This window comes from Triticum dicoccoides, chromosome 6B (assembly GCF_002162155.2).
Source record: "Triticum dicoccoides isolate Atlit2015 ecotype Zavitan chromosome 6B, WEW_v2.0, whole genome shotgun sequence".
NCBI classification, from domain to species: Eukaryota; Viridiplantae; Streptophyta; class Magnoliopsida; order Poales; family Poaceae; genus Triticum; species Triticum dicoccoides.
In genome coordinates this window covers 28079956-28086754 of record NC_041391.1, presented here as the reverse complement: position 1 = coordinate 28086754, position 6799 = coordinate 28079956, and positions in this window count along the sequence as shown.

Below are 6799 nucleotides of genomic sequence, written 5' to 3'. Positions count from 1 at the left end.
ACGCCCCTGCGGGCCGCATGCCCCCGACGCCACCGTGGGCCACCTGCCCCCAACGCCGCCGCGCGCCGGCCGCCGCACTCGCTAAGGCCCTAGAAGCCTGCCGCCCCGCTCGGCGCACCCACTTCGCTCGAGGTTGAACAATATATGTCTCTTTTTATTTGATTTGAGTTCCTCGCAATAGTTGTTTTTGATGATATTGTAGTTTTATGCCACTGTATGATCGATGAATTCGAGGTTTGAGGCCCGTCCGGGGGCTGGAGCAGAAGGTTCAGACGATGGAGTTGAGTGACCCACTCATCGATCCCAGATGTGCTCAAGTGAAGCCAGGGATCTGATCCATCCATCTCAGAGCGGATGAATCAACAGAGGATCCATCCGGTCAAACAAGTGAATTTAGGCTTGATTAATTAGCAGGAGCATACAAGTGTCTTGTGCACATGTAGTTTAGGTGTGTACAGGTTCAGGTAGTCAACTGTTAAGCATGGTAGGATTCGCAAGCTGGTCAGTAGGTGGCGTCATGGTATGATCTAGCAAGACGGCGGAGGAGGTGGCCGGTGGTGACTGGGGAGGATACGAAGGGAGATGGAGAGGTTGAGGGAAATTTATGGGTCTGAACTGGAGCAAAGGGAGATATAGGATGGGTGAGAAAGATGGAGATGTTGATAGATAACACCTGTAGGAAAGAGATGTTGATAGTTTACTTTTCTTCATCTCCAACGCAACTATCAACTGATGTGTTGACTGTATCATCACAGTTCTCATGTAAGCAAAGGACCTTGCTTCTTTCAAAATTAGATTTTGAAATATTTCACTTCTATTGTTTCTTCAGGCATACTGCATTTGATCATGGTTCTCATGTGATCGGCTACCTGCAGATCTACATAATAGGGCGATGATGTGCAATATAGGAGACTTGACCATTCAATGATTTTTTTGCGTTTGGTTTTGCTGCATCGTTCTGAGGGTGCTTTCAGGTACATAAAGATATATAATGTGTTCAGCTTCTGCTTACACTTTAGTTAGTTCAATGTGTTCATTACCTCATACCACCAGCAGTGCCAGTTTTGCTTACTTCCATTAATAGCCATGTAGGGATTAATCCTGCCCTGTTATATCCTGTCCAGTTACATATTTATGCCTTCTCTTTGGAGTTAGATTAATTAGTTATTGTATTATGAGATTGGAGACATTTATTGGTAATTTGAGCATTTGATTAGTATGTGGAATGCATATTTGTTTTAATTAAATATATGTCAATTTTTGTACCCGTTGCAACGCACGGGCATTTGTGCTATGTACTCTAATCAATAGTTCATATGTTAGTGTGAAGATGAACCCTAGTTCATATTTTTTTTTGTTAAAAAAATTATGGTGTAATGTTGATAAAGGGATGAACCCTAGTTTGGTGATGCATGTGATATGATGATATGATCTAGTGTGAAGATGAACCCTAGTTTGATGATGCATGTTGATATGATGATATGAAGATGTTGTTTGGAAATTTTTGTTTAAAAATATGAAGCTATGATGTATGTTGGAGGTTTTTTTTGATATGATGCATGTTGATATGATTTGATCCATCATGTGTAGTAGATGTTGTTGGAGGAATATGCTTAAAATTTTATCTTGATATGATTTGAGTTCATTGTTTGTTTATGTATGCTTATGCTTATGGTGCTTTTGTTTATGAAACTCTATTAAGGTGGCCACCTCTTGCGGACAACATCGGCCCACGGTACTGCATGCTGGACTGGGCATTCGACAAGGGTCATCGTGCCCGTTTCATAGAGAACGGACAGGTAAGTGATATGAAAGAAATTTTGATCAAAGTTCTCGGATTGATGAAAATGATTTCCTAATTTTTTGGCATTCACTTTTTGACAGACGCTCCAGCCACTGCGCATGAGGGGTCACGGGGTTCATGGGCATATGGACTACAACGAGCGCTACGCGCCGTTCTTCAAGAGAGCCCGTCTGTTGGGTTTCGTGCTGCAGTTCAAGCGTCAGCCGCCGACGCTTGTCCACGCGGCTCTCACAGCTCTGATTGACCGTTGGAGACCGGAGACCCATTCTTTCCATATGCCATGCGGGGAGATGACGGTGACCCTAGAGGACTGGGGGATGATTACTGCAATGCCGATCGAGGGTCATGCACTCACCGGTCGAGTGGAGAGGGCCAACTGGCAGGAGAGGGTCACCACCCTCATCGGCGACTGCCCCGGTGCCAAGAGTAACCGTACATCTGGTGTGTCGTTGATCTGGCTCTCGGAGCACCGGAGGACATGCCCCCAAGGCGCAGATGAGGCGACTGTGGAGTTGTACGCGAGGGCCTATTTGTGGTATATTCTCTCGGAGGTCGTGTTTCCAGACAGCTCCGGGAACTCTGCCAACTAGGCGTATCTGTTCTTCCTAGCAGACTGGGATGCAGGGTACAGTTGGGGGACGACAGCTCTCGCCTACCTATACCATTCGGTAAGAGAGTGTCTAATTGCGTACCTACCTACGAAAGTGTGTCCATGACATTTTCTTTTATCTGATCCTCATTTGATGTTTTGCAGCTTGACGACGCAACGCAGAGGACGGGAGACAAGTCCAATATGGGTGGCTTTGTCTGGGCCTTCTCCATTTGGATGTGGGAGCGGCTGCAGGTGGGGCGTCCGGAGAAGTTGCCAAGACGCCCATGGGAAGACTATGGCTAAGAAGGCGACGAGACTTGAAACCCCACCGTAGCTTACGAGTGGGACGTTGTCAAACTCTACACAGGCCTAAACAAGACTTCGTACAAGACCTACACCAACGAGTTGGACGCTTTGACGCATACGCAGGTATATGAACTCGCCCAACACCTTTCTCTTTGATTCCGATATTGACGAGAGTGCGAACTTATCAAGGTATATGTAATAGGTAATCTGGTGGCCGTATCGACAAGAACGAGAGTGGGACTTTGATCTGAACGTGATGTGCATAGCGGACCGTGGTACCTGGCGGTGCATCGTGCCCATGATCTGTGTGTACGCTGTCGAGTGGCATTTGCCACAACGCGTGGCCACGCAGTTTGGGATTTATCAGCATACCCCACCGGGCCAGCCCACCGATACCGACGGCCACGCGCTCCACCTGTGAGCTCTTTGTTCTCCGTGAGATTATCATGTTTCTTGTTGCTTATGATGATCTCATTGCGCTTATGATGATTCTTGTTGCTTATGCCTTGCAGCATGAGCCGGCAGAAGAATCAGTCGATCACAGACTGGGGAGAGGAGCATAAGACTCATGTGACGGAGTGGAACCGACGGAGGTGGCGTAAAGACGTGGAGAGGAGAGTGACTAACTGGGATGATTACCTGGGCCGACACATGAGGTGGTACGATGATGGCTAGAAGCACCGTCTTTGTCTCAGGCCTCGATGGACGGCGGAAGACATCGCAGAGCTGGAGTGGGCTGACCCTGATGAACAGGCATACCAGACCGGCATCAGAGACATGCACAGTGGATTTAGGGAGTTTGCACCCCTCATCAACAGAGTGGTACGTTTGAACCGACGGTCGTATTTAAAATATTTTATTCGTCAACGTGACTGACTTATGCCGTTGCAGTCCGGTGAGCTGAACAGATGCATCTTTGAAGCCTTAGATGCACTAGGTCATCTTCCCGGGAGCGTACAATCTGAGACCAGAGTCAGGGGGACGATGAAGGTACAATTTCAGCCTCCTCGGAATAGATGCATCTTGTTCACTTGCAGCCAGTTGATCTGATACTTATTATGACCTTGCTTCATTATGAGTGCAGAAGTTCGTGCAGCGTTGTCGCAAGATTGGTAGGTCTGCTTGGGTGTGCTGGAGCTGGGTCAGTTGAAGCTCATCAGCCTGTAGCCACACAGGGTATCATCGGCTCATCGAGCCATGCTCCCTCGTCGTCTAGGTTGGTTGGGGAGGAGGAGGAGGAGGCCACATATGAAGAAGGGGAGGAGGAGGATGAGAGCAACAGGGAGGAGGAGTACGATGAAGATTATAGACCTCCAGCAACTCAAACGTCTCAAGCATCTCAGCTGCCGAAGAAGAGGAATCCGAAGACGAAGGATTTGCTGAGTCCGGAACCTTCCAAGAGACCGGTTTCTCGACGGCCCAAGAAGAAGACCGAAGAGAATCGTTCAAAGAGTAATGAGGACCGTACCTCCAAGAGGGGAAGGAGCAGCTGATTATGCTCTTCAATAGTTGGCTCTTTTAGTTTGGTTGAACTTCGTTTGATTGAACTTTTCTAGTGGTTATGAAGCTACGTGGAACTATGTGTTTGCTATTTGTGGATCTATGTGTTTGCTATTTGTGAAACTATGTGAAACTCCGTTTATTAATTAGTTGAAATTCGTTTGAAATGTTCTATGCACTTCAAATTTGTTAATGTGTATGTGATGCCCAAGTTTAATTGTTCGAGATATGTGATATTGTTGTCATATTTGTGAAACTTGCTATAATATTATTGTCATATTGAATTTGAAAAGAAGCAAGCAACTGAACTTAAATTCATAAAACACGGGACCCTACCGCCAAGGACCCTGGCAGTAGGGTCAGACAGCCTACCGCCAGGGCACTTCAATTCTTCGTTACAGAATCATTACACTGAAAAAACAAGACCCTACCGCCATGGGCTCTGGCGGTAGGGTCGTATAGCCTACCGCCAGGGCCCTTCAATTCTTCGTTACAGAAACATTACACTGAAACAGGACCCTACCGCCATGGGCTCTGGCGGTAGGGTCGCACAGCCTACCGCCAGGGCTCCTGGCGGTAGGTGCTTAACCACGTTCAGTGCAGTCAAATGGCCGCCGTCCCCCTCCGTCGCACCCCTACCGCCATGGGCCGTGGCGGTAGGCTATCTAACCCTACCGCCATAGGCCCTGGCGGTAGCAAAAGGGTCAAATCTCGAAAAAAATTCAAACAGGGGTCAGATCCTAAAATACTATCCAAAAAGAGTCAAAACACGAAATTCGGCCTCACCAGGCAGGCTCTTCCTTTTGTGCTGTGATTTTATATCTTCGAAAAGGACCACGTACTGTCATCCATTCTTGTCCCTACTCCAAGGATTTTGGGGACGCCGCCGACGTCACATTGGTCAGCTCGGTAGCAGCTGCTTCGGAGGCGTCGGTGGGCATTGAGCGTAGAACTATCCCATGCTCTACTCGCGGCGACGAATCGGGTGGCGTTAGCGAGTGAAGGTGATGGCTGGTGGCGACAGTGTGCTGGGTGCAGGGCCGTGGTGGTGAAGGGCCTGGTCGACGATGGCTCATTGAAGGTGACCTTGGTAGTATACAGGGGTGATGTTGTGGAGGTAAAAAAAAATTCGTTATGGCGTAGGGGCCGTGTCCAGATCAACCCGGTACGCCTTATTGGTTATGGCGTAGGCATTGATCCTGATAATGGCTAGGCGGGGTATTACGATGCACCACCATCAGCTCCCCGCCATTGTCGACCAGGTGCAAGGTGTCGAGAGCACTATCAGTGGGCCGCGGTCCGATGATCGTGGCGGCATTGGTCAGCCTCGGCAGGTGGTTGTCTGATGACGTGTCCACCACCATTCAGGGTGGACACGGTGCGGGCCGGTCCAGTCCCGGTCCGAGCCGTCGTTTGGACCGGCCGCCGACAGGCCGGACCGGACCGAACCGAGTAGGCGAGCGGTCCTGTTTTGGGGGATCGGACCGGCGCCAACGAAGCCCGAGCCAAACCGACTGGACCGGCCAACAACCACCGGCGTCGACGTGTGCGAGTGTAGTGCCGAGGTGGGCTACGTGCATGACTGATGTGACGAAGTGGACGACGTGCATGAGAAATTAGCTAAAAGCTGAAACTTTGGCGAAACCAACAAACTGAATTTTCTGAACCTGTTGAAACTGAACCAACGTAGCTTTCTCTCTCTCCGTAAGTACCAGTCCTAGTCTCTAGTGCATGATAGCACGAGCTTATCTAGATGAGTTTGTTATGGAGGTTGTTAGCGTAGTGGCCGCACCTACATCCTCCTCTTCTCTGTACATTTGTAACACTCGACAGATACATGAACATACGACCTGCTTCTGTCCTATTGCTCCTTCTTACACTGACGAAACCAACGAAACTGAAGTGCGTGAGAAATCCCGACGAGCACAGAGGGACTCCTCGCACAGCAGCGGTGGCTTCACCTTCAGAGCGTTCGGATCATGCCTAGATATTCCTGGTTGTGCCGGCGACGCGTTTTCATATCTGGGGCATCTAGTAGCCGGTGTACGTGATGTCGCCATGGCAGGATTGGTGCCAGGTTTGGGGTCGACTCCATGGTCGAGAACTTCAGATCGGCGCCGGTGCACGCACGGCAGCGATGGCGAACGGCGCCAAGAGGCTATGGCGCACTAGATAGTGAGGAAGGGATGAGAGGGGAAGCTCGGGGACATGATGGTTCACACGGGGGCTGCCGGTGGCCACGACGACGAGACACGGCAGCGGTGGTGACTACGTTTTCTCGGTCCGACCGAGCGGCTCGGTTAAAGACAGGAGTAGACCGACAGTTTTTTGGGCCGAAAATTGCAGCCCCGACCGAGCAGTTTTCCTACCGGTCCTGGACCGTACGGTCCGGTCCTTAATGGGCCACGAGTGGGCCGAAAAGCTTGCTCGTGTCGTCCACCCTGACTCCTGTGGAGGCTACGTAAAGTCCCAAACACAAATCTTTACAGACTTCATGATAGTAAACAATTAATCATCTTAATTTGATGCAGATTGGTAATATTGCTGCAATATACGATACAGAGTCGTCAAACTTCTAAAATGTGGTGCAAATTTCC